Source organism: Taudactylus pleione, unplaced genomic scaffold, assembly GCF_031769625.1.
Source record: "Taudactylus pleione unplaced genomic scaffold, aTauple2 ptg001080l, whole genome shotgun sequence".
Taxonomy (NCBI): domain Eukaryota; kingdom Metazoa; phylum Chordata; class Amphibia; order Anura; family Myobatrachidae; genus Taudactylus; species Taudactylus pleione.
Window position 1 is genome coordinate 266210 of NW_028285481.1, and position 21297 is coordinate 287506.

The 21297-nt window shown below is 43.3% G+C and overlaps 1 pseudogene; it reads right to left on the reverse strand.

Moving 5' to 3' along the window:
- Positions 1–21297, reverse strand: part of LOC148453844 (IgGFc-binding protein-like) — a 270224-nt pseudogene that overhangs the window by 47197 nt on the left and 201730 nt on the right.

The following is a 21297-nucleotide window of genomic DNA, read 5'->3' on the forward strand; positions in this document are numbered from 1 at the left end:
GACCATGGTCATCTCTCAGGTGCACTATATTATGTCCCTATTTATCCCCAGCATCTCCTGGCCTCCCCTATCTCTACCCTGGCCCTTCCCCATGGGACCATGGCCCTTTATCAGGTGAAAAAAAAAAATCAAGAAGAGAAAGAAATGTCCTCTTTGTTGGCGCACTAAGAATGAGTATAAAATATAACTTTTAATTCATTAAGATAAAATGTAAAATAGGAAAAAAATATTAAGTATTAAAAATAATAAAATGATATTAAATAAATGTGTGTCTCATTATCCCAATGGTAATAAAGATATGATTATCCCAAGATCCTTTTTGTTATTATATATCCATATTGTACTGAGATCCTAATGATGAGATAGGTGAATAATTCAGCCTGTTTAAGATAGTGTGTCAAAAGAACCGTAACTTGTAACTTGTGTGCTACAAAAAAGTGTCAACTGTGTAACAGTTCTCTAGCAGTTAAACACTGTTGCAATTTCAGTGACCCTAAGAATAATCATACAACCATGTTTTTGGCCAGTAGGTGTCACTATTGCATAAATAATCATGTACTGGAACAGCGCTAATACAGTCATAAATAAAAGTTATTGATATTAACTGAGACTGATATCCATATAAACCACTATACTGATATAAGACTCTGATATAGCGGAGATTTAATCAGCTTTGTCACTGCTAGTATGCACATTGTATTAAATATATCAAGCGCTGTGTATTCATCAACATCACTATGTGCTAATGACATGCACACTACAAGCTATATGGAACATCTGCATATAGATGTGAAGCGCTGTTTGTTCTAAGCTAGCGCACTGTTGACAAAAGCGCTGTATTTAAATGCATTAATGAAGTGCATCAATTTTAAAGCAGCATAAATGTTATAGCAATTGAATCCCTGTTGGTTTACTCCAACAGTGACATGCACCATGCATGTCCTATTAGCTGTGTATATCTATAAATTCAGTGCTGTTTGTTCTGAACAGTGCACATTTAACAAACCCGCTGTTCTAATTTGAACAGCGTGATAGTGCAATTGGGAATACTGTGTTAGTTAGCACACTAATGACAAGCAAAATGCATTAATATGAATCATGTGTCACTAACATACACACTGCCCGTAATGTTGAACATAGATATATGTCTATTAATCACTGCCGATTCTAAAACAGAGCGCTGCTAATGAATGCGCTATATTGTAATGTCTAAATTAGATATTCAGCTCTCTAAAAGGTATAAATTACTGCTAAGATATTCTGAGCAGCATGGCAATGCAGTAAAATCGATAGTCAGATTACTACTAACATACATGTTATAATGAGGTGTATGTGTCAATAGTTTTGATAACTGAACAACATTGTGGCACAATGAGGATAGGTATAACAATTAAATGGATAATTTACTCTGGGAGATACACATCAGAGCAGTGAAAATGCCGACGTACGTTTCACATATACAAGTTATTTCAAGGCAACCCGAGTGTGCCGTGGAGTGAATTGATATTGATGCCGACCAGCCAATGAAAAAGGTCCAATATAGTCACATGTTTTAAATAACCAATAAAATGTTCCCAAATGGGAAACCAGTTAAAAACCCATATTCATACCATGTGTCCTGTTTCAGCCAATCACACTGTGTCAACAGAAGCAAATAGTAAGTACAAGGGTTTAGTTTATAATTATGAATGAATTCAGCTTACTACTATACATGGAGCAGTCAAGGTTTTGTCATATAGCCTATATCGAACTAATATTAAGCAGGAAATGTATTTAGAAACATGATTAACTATTATTTGTAAATCTATCTATTATCTATTAAACAAGCACATGACCTATCTTAAGGGGAAAACAATATATAATAGGTTCTTAAATTGCACATATAACATACTATATATCCTTATAAATAATATATTAACAACATGTTCAGTATGCAAAAATGTGTAAATAAGTGAATAATGTACAATGTGTGAATGACACATGGTAAATGTATAAAAAAATGAACATTAGTAAGTGAAAGAATATACATGAAAAAAATTTAATTGAATGAGATATACATCAAAAGAGATCAGTAGTGAGTAAGTAAAGTGCACAGATGACAAATAATCATCTTCTATTGAATGAATAAACTACCAAATAGTAATAATACTAATAGATAAGTGTATGAATGAGAAATAGAAAAAGTGAAAATTAGGAATGCTACTAGTGAATAATATGTGGAGATGTTACAGTGAAAGTGATGACAAAAGCATGAGGATTAGGATCACCCTTAATAAAAAAAATATACAGGTTAAAAAACCTAAATAAGTGTTAAAAATGTGATGAGAAAATTAATGGAATTAAAATAAAAATAAGATTGATAATAAATCTCCTGTGATAATGTGACCTAAGAATTTATAAACATCAAAATGTAACTAAATGTTTAATCAAATAAAATATATTTAATTTGACATATAATAATTAAAACCTAATAAAAATAATTCATATATACATATTCATAAATAATTCATAAATAATTCAATAAGTATCTAATAAAATTGAATAAATAAGTGTAGCTGAATGAAGAAAGAAAAAAAGAAAATAAATATAATCTTATTCTAAATGAATTTAAGAAAAAACCTACAGATCTTAATTAATGGATAGGTTCTATTTATTGTTTCACAATTATAAGTCCTTCATAATAAGTTTCCCTAAATGTTAATTAGAAGGAAAATATATGATCTGAGATCATTCCAATATTTTATAGAAATGGTAAAAAAGTGTTGAATTCATTGAGACCATTGGGGTGAAGACTCTGCATCAAAAAGATCATCTTAGTATCCAGCTTCAGGAGTTCTTTATCAAGATCTCCACCTCTCACTCCAAGTTGGATCTGTTTCATGCCAAAGGCTCGAAGGTCTTTCGGGTTCCCCTCATGGAACCTCAGAGAATGGCTAGCTACAGGGGTGAGGGTTTTGAAATTGTTCCTGTCAGATCTAGTATGTTTGATACTATTGACATGCTCCAATAATCTTATTTTAAGGGGTCTGATAGTTTTGCCGATGTATATTTTGTTACATAGACATTTCAGAAGATAAACAACTCCTGCAGAGTTGCAGTTAATATAATTGTTAATATTCCATTTCCTGCCTGTGGCGTCATAGAAAAATTTTGTTGGAATCATGTATTGACAGGGTTTGCAACTCTTGCAACTGAAGGAGCCTTTAGTAGGGTATATTGATTTCTTAACGGATGTTAAATGACTTTGAACCAGAGGATCCTTAAGATTCTTAGATCGCCTCCAACTAGTTTGAACCTTTTTTGGATGTACAGTTGCCAAATCATGATCTGTCATGAGGACTGGCCAGTGTTTTTGTAAAATATCATTGATGTCCTTCCATCTACTATTAAATGTTCCTATATACCTCACTGGTTCTTCTTTCCTAATTTTGGTTTTAGGAATCAGCAGAGTACTCTATGATGAGATTTGACATTGTGATGAGCTTTCTTAATCAACCTCCTACTGTACCCTCTTTGAATTAGTCTGGTACATAATTGCTCCTCTCTTTCCAAATAAATTTATTTCTCCATACAATTTCTTTTGGTTCTCAATAATTCTCCATTGGGAATGTCCCTCAGAGTCGCTGGCAAATGAGAACTATCAACATGTAAAATGCTGTTAGTCGCCGTTGTTTTTCTGAAGATATCTGTGATAATCTGTCCATCTTCATTAATTTTGATAGTTAAATAAAAAAAATTAACTGTAGATTGACTCGCTTCTCCCGTGAGTTTTAAATTCAAACTATTGTCATTTAATATACCTATAAATTCTTCCAGAAGTTTCTGTTCGCCATCCCAGAATACCAGAATATCATCAATATATCTCAAATAAATCAAAATATGATCCATGTATTTTTCATGATTCTCGGTAAAAAATTGTTCACGTTCCCACCACCCCAGGTAGAGGCCGGCATACATAGGCGCACAAGTTGTGCCCATAGCCATGCCTCTAACCTGGAGGTAGAATTGATCATCACATGTAAAAAAAAATGTTGTTAATACAAATTCTAATAGTGAGAGTAGGAAGGATTTAAGTTCTTGATTTCTACTCATATCCAGGAAATATTTGGCAGCTCCAATTCTTCTTATGTGATGTACACTGGTGTAGATGTTTTCTACATCATAGGTGGCTATCCATGTTCCTAGAATTACAACTAAATCATGAAGTTTTGTTAACACGTCCATTGTATCCCTGACATAAGAAGGTAAAGTTAACAAGTATTGTCTGAGATATTGATCAATAAAAATACTAGCTTTCTCAGTCAGGCTCCCTTTCCCAGATACAATTGGGTGACCAAAAGGTATTTGATTGTTTTTATGAATTTTGGGAAGAAGATATAATGTCAGCACTTTGGGATTATCCACTCTGAGAAACTCAAAGTCTTTTTTGGATATAATTCCATCTGCTAAAGCTTGAGATATTAAATTTTTATAACTCTTGAGAAAATCTTGGGTGGGGTTAAAGGTGAGTTTTTTTATAGCATTGAGTCTCACCTAGTTGTTTCTTTAATTCATTGACATACAGGGTTCTAGGCCACAAAACCACATTTCCACCCTTGTCAGAGGGTTTCACTATGGTGTCATGCCAATTAGTGATCTGATTTAATGCCAATCTTTCTCCAATCGTTAGATTATCTGAGATATGATGAACCGACTGTTCTGAAAACAATTTATCAAAGTCCCTTGAAACTAAGTCTGCAAAGACTTTGACACAGGGACTGATTTTTGAGTCTGGAAAGAAAGTTGATTTGGGTTTGATAGTCAATTGGTCAAAAGGTCTTAAATCTTGAAACATCATATTGGTGTCCCCTGCTTCCAAATCTTCCAAAATTTGGATCATATATTGGTCTTCTTCTGAGAGTTCAATAGATAATGATAATGATTGATCTTGTTTATTACAAAATAATTTCTTTAAAAGGATCTTGCGACTGAAGAGCTGCAAGTCTTTCTCACAATCAAATCTGTCCGGTAATTGAACTGGTGAGAAAGATAATCCTTCAGATAATAAGGAGATTTGGTCATCAGTAAGGGATCTGTCTGTTAGTTTAATAACCTTGAGACAGTCTTCATCACAATTAGCTATTTCCTGTGTCTCCGCACATCCCTTTGTTCCTCCAACCATCCTCTCATATCCCTTTTTCTTTGTCCTCCTCCTCTTGCCCCTTCTGGTCTTAAATATCCTACCCCCATAATGTTCCTGTTTTCTTTGGGGGTTCATTCTAAAAAAGTTTTACTCCTATCTGGGAACAGAATTTGAGCAGAACTTTCCCCTTCTGAGGAATCAATTTCTGAGGTAGAGTAGTCAGTAGGGTTGGTGTATTTATTCCGTTGGGACTGATTTCTCCATCGGTAAACATTATTTTTGGCAAAGTCCAGTTTGTCTCTCTGTAACTTTTTCTTTTTTCTCTCTATGATCCCTAGTTCAAATTCCTCAACATCTTTCTAGTATTAATTATAGGTTTTTTGAAAGCTCTCCATTGTTTAAAATTTTTTAAGTTTATCACCCAATCGCTTAATTTCTTTGGCATACTCCTCCAAAAGGAGTTCATCATGCTTGATTAGAACTGAAATTAACCCTTTAGAACATTGAGTCAGGACATTTTCCCACTCACTTTTTAGTTCAATAGTAGCAAGTTCAAATGTCGGGAATAGTTTGGGTCGCAGACCTCTAGGGGTAATGTTATTTTTAATATAATTATCAAACATAGTTCTATTCCACCAGGTTTTGGTTTGTTTGAACAAATTTTGTTTAAGTACAAGGAGGTCAGTTTGCCAGTCACGTCCTGAGGTTCCTTGTGATTCTTCATCACTTTCAGATATTAGATCAAAACAGTTCTTAAGTTTCTCACGTCTTTCTGATACTATCAGGTGAATATATAATAATATATAATAATAGGGATCTTCAGATTATTAAGAGAATGTAAACTCACTCTGTCCAACTCGGGCTAAATTAATGTGAATTATATATGTTAATATACATACATATTACACATATAAACATACAATATACAAGAGAGTGTATTACTTCTGATTAAATATTACAAAATTTGCCTGTGCTAAAAGTCTGGTATACTGGTATTAGGAAACCAGTTAGGTTAACAAATGTATCAGGGAAAAGGGAAACAGGGGAAAAACTTTTGCACGAGTAGGTATTTTATCAGGTGCACTATATTATGTCCCTATTTATCCCCAGCATATCCTGGCCTCCCCTATCTCTTCCCTGGCCCATCCCCATGAGGCCATGTCCCTCTCTCAGGTGCACTACATTATATCCCTATTTATCCCCAGCATCACCTGGCCTCCCCTATCTCTTCCCTGGCCCTTCCCCATGAGGGCATGGCCCTCTCTCAGGTGCACTACATTATATCCCTATTTATCCCCAGCATCACCTGGCCTCTCCTATCTCTTCCCTGGCCCTTCCCCATGAGGCCATGGCCCTCTCTCAGGTGCACTATATTATGTCTCTATTTATCCCCAGCATCTCCTGGCCTCTCCTATCTCTTCCCTGGCCCTTCCCCATGAGGCCATGGTCCTCTCTCAGGTGCACTGTCTTATGCCTCTATTTAAAAAATAAGGGGGGGGAAACCAATGATCTTTCTGGCACAGGGCACCAAAGAGTCTTGTTATGTCTCAGTTGGGAAGTTCCCATTCGTCTGAGCTGCAGGACACATTCCCCATTTAAAGCATTTTGGCACTCACCATAGACGTGTCAGTCTGAAACAATACTCAATTAAAGAAAATTAACTGTGTTCTGTTTGAACTTGAATTACAGTATCTATGTCTTATTTATCAGTTCAATAATAATTTAGCAAATTACAGAACTAGAAGTACAAATTGTTCCATAAAACAGTAAATTTTACTAATTGTTGAAATGAGTTAATTACCAGTATAATTAAGAGGTTATTGGAGGTTATTAACATACACCTTTGTTTTTTATTTTGTCTTTTAATGCTTTTGAAAAGCTCTTGTTCTACACAGTAACAATCTTGTGCCACATCAGAATTGTTGAAATTCTCTAAGCCTTAAAAAAAACAAAATCTCTCCCCCCAAGACTTCTTATATTGAAGAATACAGAGGTGTCCTCCTTCGTCTTTGCTGCAGTTGCTCTAAACAGCCTCTTGACGCGCCCGGTGCATTGAGACTCTCCTAGTGCCCGGGATCTTTTTTGCATCTGTTTTTGGTGAAAATACATCTAATGGAGCATACACGCGGTCAGATTTCTCAGATTTCTCAGATCTGTCAGATGAACGATTGAACGATTGAACGATTTTACCAAAGATTTGAACGATTTGAACGATTGAATGGTTTTTGACTGCATTAAAATTAATGGAATCGTCCAAGTCTGACTGCAAACACATCAGATGTCAGATATCGTTATCTGACCATCGGGAACGCTCATCGTTCATCATCCGTCATTCAGGCATGTCAGATATGTCAGATTTTCCTTCAGATATGAACGATTTTTTTAATCGTTATCGTTCAGATCTGAAGAAAAATCTGACCGTGTGTATGCACCATAAGTCACAATGTGGTGCAACAAGGAAGCCAGGAGACTGTGCTGGTTAATGGGATATGTAACACCTGTATATCTGTGAGCGACTGAGTATCTGAATCGCATGCAAAGTGCTACGATGCATCGGCCACAGCTTTTTTCCAATACCGAGTTCTGTTTATGAACTCAGGGCCTGATTCAGACCCGCTCGCTAGCAAGCGTTTGCTCGTAGCTGGCAATGTTTGGCACTGTGCGCGTGCGTATGGATCGCAGTGTGTATGCACGAACTAGTCCGAGCTACCGGGAAGCGTACACTCGCCCAGCATAGACAGCCTGGCTGATTCAGTGACAGGAGAAGCCGTTTGTGGGTGGTAACAGGGCAGGCCACTAGAAATGGGGGAGTGGAGGTGCAAATTCAGGCGTGCCTGACCGTCTTAACGCTGATTCAGAGGCGTGCATAATTATCAGGTAGTGTCATAGTACACGTCACCTGCCTGAATTTTACACTGAAGTGATCGCAGTGCTTGCGGCAGGGTATAGTCAACCTCAAGCGCTGCATTCGCTTCTGATGGTACTCGATGTACCGATGGTTGCATACACTTCCTGGAAATGACGTGCGCAAGTGGGCATCTTAAGACAGGCTGGTGGGCATCTGCATACACAAAGCGATCACACGCCAAGACATAGTTGGCATGCTTATGCCTTGCCGTGCAATCGCCTACCTTGCTGGGTGTGTTCCGAATTTGCATATGCTGGGTGCGAGCATAGCGAACGGGTCTGAATTGGGCCCTCAGTTGCACACAGATTTACTAGTGTCACATACCAAATTAATCAGCACAGTCTCCTGGTGCGTCCTAGTTGCATCGCATTGAGACTTAGGAGCTCACTCAGACCCGATTGCTAAGCAGCGGCCGCTCGCTTGCAAAAGGGGCCGGGTATGTAAATCAAGCAATCACACTTTGTGGTGTAAGGACGCCCTCTATGTCCTAGAGAGCGATTGCAGTGAGCGTACGCAGAACTATAAAACCTCCCACCTGTCACTCGCTGCACACGTCATCTCCGGTATTTGAAGGATTAATCGGTAACATCGGGAGCCATCAGAGCTGCTCGCAGCTCTTGTGACAGACCTTACCCTCCCACAAGCACTGCGAGCAGTTCAGGTGCAAAACAACCAAGTGACGTGTGCAATGACGCTACTTTGCTAATTATGCACGCCCATTAACTCCGTTCTGACACCCAGACTCGCCTGCGTTCACACATTCACACCCCCGTTCACAAGCACCTTCCCCTGTTACCACCCACAAACGGCGCTGTCACTCAAAGTAGCGTCCAGTCTGTGTGCAGCGAAAGCTCGATTCCCGATCGCTAAGACTGGCTTGAGCACGCGCAATGTGAACCATACGATGTGCGATTATCGGCAATAGTGAGCGGGCGCTGCTTAGCGATCGGGTCTGAATGAGCTCCTTAGATGCTAGCAGAGCTGCACTGGACCTGGCGGCTCACTCGCGCCAGGCATAACATGCTGTATGGTGTACTGAAGCTGGATGAGCAAGGATAAACCTGTTAATGCTTTTATAATGTGGTATCTCAGCTGCTCCACTTCCTTAATTAGTAAAATATTTACCAAGCAGAGGATTTACACAATCCTTGATTTACAGATTTTGCCTGCCATGCCGGGGCGTTTCTGGAGAGAAGGGGGCCCGTGTGCAGTCTCCGACATGGGCCCCCTCCTCTCCATCCAGCGGCCGGCTGCGCACTAACTGGTGCGCAGCCAGCACCGCACTTATAGACTCTGGGCACTAGAGTGTGCCCTGAGTCTATAGCGTATGCACAGGTCACCGGGAACATGGCCGCTGTGGAATCATAATCAAGAACCATAATAAAGAGCACAAAAGGGGCATATTTACTAATCATATCAAAAGCTTTCCACACTCTCATATTTGTTTACTGGCGTATTTCAAAGTATTGTTATACATAGAGGTGGTACAGAGAACGTCATGCCAAAATTACATATACACAAACTAGGGGTGAGCGGGTTCGGATTTCTGAAATCCGAACCCCCCCGAGCCCCCCCGATCCGAGTCCGATCCGAGTCAGGCTCGACTTTTCCCGCCTGACTCGGATCTGAAATCGAGGCAAAACGTCATCTTCCCGCCTTCCGAGTCTCGCGGGTTTTGGATCCTATATAAGGTACACACGTCGGCGCCATTTTCTCACTCGGCTGTGGACAGTGAAGAGGGAGGGTGGGAGTTAGGGCTGTGTAGTGTAGTGTAGTGTAGTGCTGCTGTTGTCCACTACTTCAAAGTCCATAGGGGCTGGCTGTGTTGTGCTGTGCTGCTGTTGTTAATAGGGGCTGTGTCCACTACTTCAAAGTCCATAGGGGCTGGCTGGACTGTGTTGTGCAGTCAGTTCTCCATAGGGGCTGTGTCCACTCCAAAGTCCTGTGCAGTGTCCCAGTCCTAAAGGAGTGCTGTAGTGTTGTCCAGGGGGTTCTCTGTCCATCAGGGGTGCTCCCCCCAAGTGCTAAAAAAATAATATATTTTCTGTGTTTGTGAATTGTGTGCGCAGTAGCCGCACGTGCATCAACAAAGTAGTGCCAAGCGTGCGCCTGTGTCATAAGTAAAGGGCCGGCTGGCTTGACCGTTAAGGGTGCTGTAACCCCCGAAAGTACACTCCAGTCCAAACCAAAAAAAAAATTATTTTCTGTGTTTGTGAATTGTGTGCGCAGTAGCCGCACGTGCATCAACAAAGTAGTGCCAAGCGTGCGCCTGTGTCATAAGTAAAGGGCCGGCTGGCTTGACCGTTAAGGGTGCTGTAACCCCCGAAAGTACACTCCAGTCCAAACCAAAAAAAAAATTATTTTCTGTGTTTGTGAATTGTGTGCGCAGTAGCCGCACGTGCATCAACAAAGTAGTGCCAAGCGTGCGCCTGTGTCATAAGTAAAGGGCCGGCTGGCTTGACCGTTAAGGGTGCTGTAACCCCCGAAAGTACACTCCAGTCCAAACCAAAAAAAATATTATTTTCTGTGTTTGTGAATTGTGTGCGCAGTAGTCGCACGTGCATCAACAAAGTAGTGCCAAGCGTGCGCCTGTGTCATAAGTAAAGGGCCGGCTGGCTTGACCGTTAAAGGGTGCTGTAACCCCCAAGTACACTCCAGTCCAAACCAAAAAAAAAATTATTTTCTGTGTTTGTGAATTGTGTGCGCAGTAGCCGCACGTGCATCAACAAAGTAGTGCCAAGCGTGCGCCTGTGTCATAAGTAAAGGGCCGGCTGGCTTGACCGTTAAGGGTGCTGTAACCCCCGAAAGTACACTCCAGTCCAAACCAAAAAAAAAATTATTTTCTGTGTTTGTGAATTGTGTGCGCAGTAGCCGCACGTGCATCAACAAAGTAGTGCCAAGCGTGCGCCTGTGTCATAAGTAAAGGGCCGGCTGGCTTGACCGTTAAAGGGTGCTGTAACCCCCAAGTACACTCCAGTCCAAACCAAAAAAAAAATTATTTTCTGTGTTTGTGAATTGTGTGCGCAGTAGCCGCACGTGCATCAACAAAGTAGTGCCAAGCGTGCGCCTGTGTCATAAGTAAAGGGCCGGCTGGCTTGACCGTTAAGGGTGCTGTAACCCCCGAAAGTACACTCCAGTCCAAACCAAAAAAAAAATTATTTTCTGTGTTTGTGAATTGTGTGCGCAGTAGCCGCACGTGCATCAACAAAGTAGTGCCAAGCGTGCGCCTGTGTCATAAGTAAAGGGCCGGCTGGCTTGACCGTTAAAGGGTGCTGTAACCCCCGAAAGTACACTCCAGTCCTAACCAAAAAAAAATTATTTTCTGTGTTTGTGAATTGTGTGCGCAGTAGCCGCACGTGCATCAACAAAGTAGTGCCAAGAGTGCGCCTGTGTCATAAGTAAAGGGCCGGCTGGCTTGACCGTTAAGGGTGCTGTAACCCCCGAAAGTACACTCCAGTCCAAACCAAAAAAAAAATTATTTTCTGTGTTTGTGAATTGTGTGCGCAGTAGCCGCACGTGCATCAACAAAGTAGTGCCAAGCGTGCGCCTGTGTCATAAGTAAAGGGCCGGCTGGCTTGACCGTTAAGGGTGCTGTAACCCCCGAAAGTACACTCCAGTCCAAACCAAAAAAAAATTATTTTCTGTGTTTGTGAATTGTGTGCGCAGTAGCCGCACGTGCATCAACAAAGTAGTGCCAAGCGTGCGCCTGTGTCATAAGTAAAGGGCCGGCTGGCTTGACCGTTAAAGGGTGCTGTAACCCCCGAAAGTACACTCCAGTCCAAACCAAAAAAAAATTATTTTCTGTGTTTGTGAATTGTGTGCGCAGTAGCCGCACGTGCATCAACAAAGTAGTGCCAAGCGTGCGCCTGTGTCATAAGTAAAGGGCCGGCTGGCTTGACCGTTAAGGGTGCTGTAACCCCCAAAGTACACTCCAGTCCAAACCAAAAAAAAATTATTTTCTGTGTTTGTGAATTGTGTGCGCAGTAGCCGCACGTGCATCAACAAAGTAGTGCCAAGCGTGCGCCTGTGTCATAAGTAAAGGGCCGGCTGGCTTGACCGTTAAGGGTGCTGTAACCCCCGAAAGTACACTCCAGTCCAAACCAAAAAAAAAATTATTTTCTGTGTTTGTGAATTGTGTGCGCAGTAGCCACACGTGCATCAACAAAGTAGTGCCAAGCGTGCGCCTGTGTCATAAGTAAAGGGCCGGCTGGCTTGACCGTTAAGGGTGCTGTAACCCCCGAAAGTACACTCCAGTCCAAACCAAAAAAAAAATTATTTTCTGTGTTTGTGAATTGTGTGCGCAGTAGCCGCACGTGCATCAACAAAGTAGTGCCAAGCGTGCGCCTGTGTCATAAGTAAAGGGCCGGCTGGCTTGACCGTTAAAGGGTGCTGTAACCCCCGAAAGTACACTCCAGTCCAAACCAAAAAAAAATTATTTTCTGTGTTTGTGAATTGTGTGCGCAGTAGCCGCACGTGCATCAACAAAGTAGTGCCAAGAGTGCGCCTGTGTCATAAGTAAAGGGCCGGCTGGCTTGACCGTTAAAGGGTGCTGTAACCCCCGAAAGTACACTCCAGGCCAAACCAAAAAAAAAATATTTTCTGTGTTTGTGAATTGTGTGCGCAGTAGCCGCACGTGCATCAACAAAGTAGTGCCAAGAGTGCGCCTGTGTCATAAGTAAAGGGCCGGCTGGCTTGACCGTTAAAGGGTGCTGTAACCCACAAAGTACACTCCAGTCCAAACCAAAAAAAAAATTATTTTCTGTGTTTAGCCGCACGTATATATCAAATCGATATAACATAAATGGAGGACCAAACTTTCTCAGATAAAAATAAAATAGAGAAAGATCAAGAACCACTTCCTCCTAGTGCTGAAGCTGCTGCCACTAGTCATGACATAGACGATAACATGCCATCAACGTCGTCTGCCAAGGCCGATGCCCAATGTCATAGTAGAGGGCACATACAATCCCAAATGGCAAAGTTCAGGAAAATGACCTTGAAAAAGACATTTAAATCAGCTGAAGAGAAACGTAAACTTGCCAATATGCCATTTACGACACGGAGTGGCAAGGAACGGCTAAGGTCGATCCCTAGTATGTTCATGACTAGTGGTTCAGCTTCACATGACGATGGAAGCCCTCCTCCCACTAAAAAAATCAAAAGAGTTAAGCTGGCAAAAGCACAGCGAAGAACTGTGCTTTCTAAGAAGATATCACAAATCCCCAAGGAGAGTCCAAGTGTGGTGGTGGTTGCGATGCCTGACCTTCCCAGCACTGGACGGGAAGAGGTGGCTCTTTCCACCATTTGCATGCCCCCTGCAAGTGCTGAAAGGAGCACCCACAGTCCACTTGCTGATATGCAAATTGAAGATGTCACTGTTGAAGTACAACAGGATGAGGATACTGGTGTAGCTGGCGCTGAGGAGGAAGTTGGCGAGGAGGATTCTGATGGTGATGTGGTTTGTTTAAATCAGGCTCCGGGGGAGACAGTTGTTGTCCGTGGGATGAAAAAGCCCATCACGGTCATGCCTGGGCAGAAGACCAAACATTCCACCTCTTTGGTCTGGCAATATTTCTATCCAAATCCGGACAACAACTGTCTTGCCATATGTACCATATGTAAAGGTGAAATAAGTAGGGGTAGGGACGTCAACCACCTAGGAACATCCTCCCTTATACGGCACCTGCAGCGCGTTCATAAAAAGTTACTGTCAAGTTCAGAAACTTTGGCTAAGACCGTAAGCAGTCCAGGGACACCTAAATCCCGTTGTCCTGTTGTATCCAAGCGCCTGCAAACCACACCGTCAACTCCCTCCTCGTCAATTTCCTCCTTAGTCAGGATCGGAAGTAGTCCTGCAGGCCATGTCACTGGCATGACTGACTCTCCTATCCGGGATTCCTCTGGAGGATCCTGCATTGCTACGCCTACTGCTGCCGCTGCTGCTGTTGCTGCTGCTGGGAGTCGTTCATCATCCCAGAGAGGAAGTAGGAACACCACTACTTTTACTAAACAATTGACCCTCCAACAGTCCTTAGCGAGGAGGATGAAGTACGACAGCAGTCATCCTGAAGCAAAACGTATAACTGAGGCCTTGACTGCTATGTTGGTGTTAGACGTGCGTCCGGTATCCGCCATTAGTGCAGTGGGATTTAGACAATTGATGGAGGTAGTGTGTCCCCGGTTCCAAATCCCGTCTAGATTCCACTTCACTAGGCAGGCGATACCGAGACTGTACAGAAACGTCAGAAAAAGTGTCCTCAGTGTCCTGAAAAATGCCGTTGTACACAATGTCCACTTAACCACGGACATGTGGACAAGTGGAACAGGGCAGACTAAGGACTATATGACTGTGACAGCCCACTGGGTAGATGTATCACCTTACGCAGCAACAGCAGCAGCGTCACCAGTAGCAGCATCTCAGAAACGCCAGCTCGTTACAAGGCAGGCTACGCTGTGTATCACCGGTTTCAGTAAGAGGCACACCGCCGACAACCTCTTAGAGAAACTGAGGGAAATCATCGCCCAGTGGCTTACCCCACTTAGACTCTCCTGGGGATTTGTGATATCTGACAACGCCACCAATATTGTGCGGGCATTACATCTGGGCAAATTCCAGCACGTCCCATGTTTTGCTCACACAATAAACTTGGTGGTGCAGAATTTTCTGAAAAGCGACAGGGGCGTGCAGGAGACGCTTTGGGTGGCCCGAAAAATTTCTGGCCACTTTCGCCATTCAGCGACTGCGTGCCGAAGACTGGAGCGCCAGCAAACACTCTTGAACCTGCCCCGCCATCACCTGAAGCAAGAGGTTGTGACGCGGTGGAACTCAACCCTCTATATGCTTCAGAGGATGGAGGAGCAGCAAAAGGCCATACAAGCCTATACATCCACCTATGACATAGGCAAAGGAGGGGGTATGCACCTGACTCAAGCGCAGTGGAGAATGATTTCCGTGTTGTGCAAGGTTCTTCAGCCCTTCGAACTTGCCACACGTGAAGTCAGTTCAGACACTGCCAGCTTGAGTCAGGTCATTCCCCTCATCAGGCTTTTGCAGAAGCAGCTGGAGAAAGTGAAGGAGGAGCTAAGACGGAGCGATTCCGCTCGGCATGTGGGACTTGTGGATGAAGCCCTTCATTCGCTTTGCCAGGATTCCAGGGTGGTCAATCTGTTGAAATCAGACCACTACATTTTGGCCACCGTGCTCGATCCTAGGTTTAAAGCCTATGTGGTGTCTCTCTTTCCGGCCGACACAAGCCTGCAGAGGTGCAAAGACCTGCTGGTGAACACACTGTCAGCTGAAGCGGAACGTGACACGTCAACGGCTCCTTCTTCATTTTCTCCCGCAACTGGGGCTGCCAGGAAAAAACTTAGGTATCCTAAGCAACCCGCTGGCGGTGATGCAGGGCAGGCAGGACCAAGTTTGGACATCTGGTCCGGACTGAAGGACCTGGCAACAATTTCTGACATGTCTACTGTCACTGCATATGATACTGTCACCATTGACAGAATGGTGGAGGATTACATCGGTGACAGCATCCAAGTAGGCATGTCAGACAGTCCATACCTGTACTGGCAGGAAAAAGAGGCAATTTGGAGGCCCCTGTACAAACTGGCTCTATTTTACCTGAGTTGCCCCCCCTCCAGTGTGTACTCCGAAAGAGTGTTTAGTGCAGCCGGGAACCTTGTCAGCGAAAGGCGTAGGAGGTTGCTTCCACAGAATGTGGAGAAGATGATGTTCATCAAAATGAATTATCAGCTCTTCCAGGGAGACCAGCCTCCAGAAGGTACAGAGGGACCTGTGGTGGTGGATTCAAGTGGGGACGAGTTAATACTTTGTGAGGATGAGGATGTACACACTGAAGAGGGTGAGGAATCGGTGGATGAGGAGGATGAGGATGACATCTTGCCTCCGTAGAGCCAGTTTGTGCAGGGACACATTAATTGCCAGCTTGTTTTGTGGGGGCCCAAACGAACCAATCATTTCAGCCACAGTTGTGTGGCAGACCCTGGCGCTGAAATGATTGATTTGTTAAAGTGTGCATGTCCTGTTTATACAACATAAGGGTGGGTGGGAGGGCCCAAGGACAATTCCATCTTGCACCTCTTTTTTTCTTTGCATTATGTACAGTTTGGGGCCTAGTTTTTCTAACTGCCATCCTGCCTGCCACTGCAGTGTCACTCCTAGATGGGTCACGTGTTTGTGCCGCCCACTCGTGTCGCTTAGCATAGTCATCCAGCTACCTCGGTGCAACCTTTTGGACATAAAAACACTATTGTGAGGTGTGAGGTGTTCAGAATAGACTGGAAATGAGTGGAAATTAAGGTTATTGAGGTTAATAATAGCATAGGAGCAGAAAAACCTACAAATTCTGTGATTTTAGCTGTTTTTATGCTTTTTTTCAAAAAAATACAGATCCAAAACACAAAACCCAGAACCCAAAACACGGAAGGGTGGTTTTGGCAAAACCAATCCAGATCCAAAACACGAAGAAAGATCCAGATCCAAAACCAAAACACAAAACACGAAAAGTGGCCGGTGCACACCCCTAACACAAACACACATTAAAAAAATCCACGTTGGTTAATGTTCTGTTATTATTGGTATAAGAGGAAGTGGTATGACTTACCCGCACTTTGCCAAACTCGCCCTTCATAATGGTGATCTTATACCCGTACATGTATATGTTGACCGTTCTGACATAGGACACTGCTTGGGTGCCTCTGTTGTCATTTTTCTCTTCAATTGTAAATGGCACCAATCCAACATCCCCACCGCCATATTTAGATAGAATATAAGTGCAGGTTCCCTGAAAGTCATAGTTATAACCATCGAAAGTGTGATAATGAGGGTCTCCCCAGGCCCAACAGCTGCCGCTGTAATCTGGAACGCAGACTGGCTTTCCACCTTGCACCTTGCAAGTTTCCTTGATCCTACATTTTTTGGACTTGCATGGATCTGAAATTGAAAAACTTACGTTCAAAATTTGTATTTAAGTCTGTATTTTTATCCTCAAAAGTAACTGAAAGGGACATTATAGAAATTATAATATATATACAATATTATGCTAATACAGCTGGTTACAGTCCCTGCCATTACCTGAGGTAACTCACGCAGTAGAGTTTTGTTGATTATCGTCAGTGATTACACACCACATCCATTATAGAGTGTGTGCTACTAATATCCAAACATCTACAAGAAATAGGGACTGCATTTTACGTTACTGTTTCAGGCAGCATAATGTACATTTTTCTCACTGATAATGGTGTAACAATTTATAGCGTGTAGTTCCTGCTTTAATCCTACTTGTGTCACTACTGAATTTGCTGTATATCAGTGAGTTCTGAACTAAATCATTTCATACTGTAGGTGGCAGTAACAACTGTGGCAACTAAAGACCTATACAGCTACCTACAGTTCTATCCAAAACATCAAATTTTGACTTCATGCATAAAAATTATACAATATATTTTATTGATCAGCAAATTGCCTATTTTACCTATATTAACACATCCAACGACACCATCCGTAATCTGACACTTCTCATCCGCCGCACAGACGTTGTCCACACAGATGAGTCCTTTAATCGGGCTACATGTACAAGCGACTTTACAATCGCTGGATAGAACTTTCACATTAGGCTGTTATAATTAAAGCAGGACAAGCCAGTAAATAAATAGTTGTAATTACATAAAAAGCTTATTAATATTAAATAAGGTCACTGCAAAAGAAATTCAGATTATTCAGTCCATTGTTGTATACAGCAGTACTTTAGATATATGGTTTTCTGACCTTCAAACTGATAGAACAAGTGTAGCTAACCAGCCTTATGAATGAATTACTAATAGTATCATCAATGTATAGACTCCTTTTTACATTGAGTTGTAATTTGGTCATTAACTACAGTAAATCCTGTGCTTTTCCTTCAGAGGAGACCTGGAAAGTTCTTATGGTTTGATAAATGGTTTACCTTTATTATGCCAGACATACCTCAAGAGCAGGTACACCAGGATGTAGTCAGTGACCCAACCACCAACATCCCGAAGTTAAGTATCGGGGGTTAGGGGGAGGGTTAGTTTTAAACACCAGGGAGGGGAGGTTAGGGTTAGGCACTAGGGGGGAGGTTAGAGTTAGGCACTAGGGGAGGAGGTTAGGGTTAGGCACTAGAGAGGGGGCTTAGGGTTAGGCACTAATGGGGAGGTTAGGGTTAGGCACTAGGGGGGAGGTTAGGGTTAGGCACTAGTGGGGAGGTTAGGGTTAGGCACTAAGGGGGAGGTTAGGTTTAAGCACTAAGGGGGAGGTTAGGGTTAGGCACTAGGGGAGGAGGTTAGGGTTAGGCACTAGAGGGGGAGGTTAGGGTTAGGCACTAGGGGGGAGGTTAGGGTTAGGCACTAGGGGGGATGTTAGGGTTAGGCACTAGGGGAGGAGGTTAGGGTTAGGCACTAGGAGGGAGGTTAGGGTTAGGCACTAGGGGGGGAGGTAAGGGTTAGGCACTTGGGGGAAGGTTAGGGTTAGGCACTAGGGGGGAGGTTAGGTTTAGGCACTAAGGGGGAGGTTAGGGTTAGGCACTTAGAGGGGGGAGGTTTGGGTTAGGCACTAGGGGGGAGGTTAGGGTTAGGCACTAGGGGGGAGGTTAGGGTTAGGCACTAGGGGGGAGGTTTGGTTTAGGCACCAGAGAGGGGAGGGTTAGGTTTAGGCACTGGGGAGGGGGAGTTTAGGGTGGTTATGCACTAAGGCAGGAGGTTTGGGTTAGGTACCAGGGTGGGAGGGTTAGGGCTGAGGGTTAGTTTTAGCTTACTTACCTAAGTGTCGCTATTCTGACCGGCGGCATCACAACCGCCAGGATCCCATAATCATCCCGGTACACTCACCTGATAGTATTCCCCATCTTCATAGCAGCCACAATTGTTCATAGACACACAGCCCTTCCCATCAAAGAAGAAGCCAACGTCACACTCACAGCCCTCTGAGCAGGTGGTGGGGCATTTGGCTGGGTCGGTGATCCCAGCGCACGATGTAGAACAGACATCGGCACAGACTTTGTACTTGCTATTGGCTGGGCAGGACATTGCTAGTTTGAGAAAAAAAAAACATTTTTAAAATCAAGGAAATTCGTCAACACCTTTAAAAAAACAAAGTATATCCGCACAGACCTATGAATAATGTTAGTCCAATCCCAATTTTTCATAACTGGATAATTCCATCACTATGTAGAGGGAGGAACATTTTACATGAATCAAACACTAAAGAACAGGGGACCTCATTCAGAGGCGGTCGCAAGAAGCGACCACTCGTTCTAAATGAGGGCGGCCTCTTCATTATTGAAGTGCAGCCTCCTGGTCGTTAGTTAAGCTGTAGGTTACCACCCACAGCTTAACGACTGACCAGGTTGATGGTCGCGATCAGAGCCGTAACTAGACTTTTTGGTGCCCTGTGCCAGAAAGAGCATTGGTGCCCCCCTCATTTTTCAAAGGGACATAATGCACCGAAAAAAGGGCCAAGGCTTCATGGGGAAGGGCCAGGGAAGAGATAGGAGAGGCCAGGAGATGACGGGGATGAAATAAGAGAAGCTACAAGCAAGAATGATAATAAAAAGAAATTTGACAGGTCCAAACAGTGCCCCATGACCTATGGTGCCCTGTGCAATGGCACCGGCCACACTACCCTAGCTACGGACCTGGTCGCGATGGTGACCATCGGGGCTTACGACCAGACCGTAGGATAGTGCCTGGGCACTCATAAGCCCCAGGGAGTTTTCTACTCTGAAAGAGAAGGAAGCTCCCCACTGACATCACTGATGATGTCAGTGCGGGAGCCCACAAAACGGTAGGCGTTCGCAAACGAACGCCTCCATTTTGGAAACCACCCCCAAAGCCCGCCTACCAAACGGTGGCAGCTGTCGATCCACATCGACAGGCGCCCCTTTGGTAACGAGCTCCGGAGCGACTGAGTTTCTCTGTCGCTCCGGGGCTTGCGCAAGCGCAGTGCGGCCGCTGTGCATGCGCAGGCCAAACCATCGAGTCGGTTACGAGCGCATCAGACTCTGAATGAGGTCCAGTATTCCTATATAGGGCACTCATGGACTTAACAGTATCAATAATATACATTTAATTCTATATTAAAGGGTTTCATATGGTATAACACTATGTATAAAACTTAACTTTTATTAGTAAATTCCTAAAATATTGAGCAAGCAAAATGTAAATGAAAATGTGAAAAATGTGAAAAGTATATATATATATTAGGGGTGTGCACCGGCCATTTTTCGTGTTTTGTGTTTTGGTTTTGGATCTGGATCTTTCTTCGTGTTTTGGATCTGGATTGGTTTTGCCAAAACCACCCTTCCGTGTTTTGGGTTCTGGGTTTTGTGTTTTGGATCTGTATTTTTTTTTAAAAAAGCATAAAAACAGCTAAAATCACAGAATTTGTTGGTTTCTCTGCTCCTATGCTATTATTAACCTCAATAACCTTAATTTCCACTCATTTCCAGTCTATTCTGAACACCTCACACCTCACAATAGTGTTTTCATGTCCAAAAGGTTGCACCGAGGTAGCTGGATGACTATGCTAAGCGACACGAGTGGGCGGCACAAACACGTGACCCATCTAGGAGTGACACTGCAGTGGCAGACAGGATGGCAGTTAGAAAAACTAGGCCCCAAACTGTACATAATGCAAAGAAAAAAAAGAGGTGCAAGATGGAATTGTCCTTGGGCCCTCCCACCCACCATTATGTTGTATAAACAGGACATGCACACTTTAACAAACCAAACATTTCAGCGCCAGGGTCTGCCACACGACTGTGGCTGAAATGATTGGTTTGTTTGGGCCCCCACAAAACAAGCTGGCAATTAATCTGTCCCTGCACAAACTGGCTCTACGGAGGCAAGATATCATCCTCATCCTCCTCATCCACCGATTCCTCACCCTCTTCAGTGTTGTGTACATCCTCATCCTCACAGAGTATTAATTCGTCCCCGCTGGAATCCACAACCACAGGTCCCTCTGTACGTTCAGGAGGCTGGTCTCCCTGGAAGAGTTGATAATTAATTTTATGAACATCATCTTCTCCACATTTTGTGGAAGCAACCTCCTACGCCTTTCGCTGACAAGGTTCCCGGCTGCACTAAACACTCTTTCGGAGTACACACTGGAGGGGGGGCCAACTCAGGTAAAATAGAGCCAGTTTGTACAGGGACCTCCAAATTGCTTCTTTTTCCTGCCAGTACAGGTACGGGTCTGACATGCCTACTTGGATGCTGTCACCGA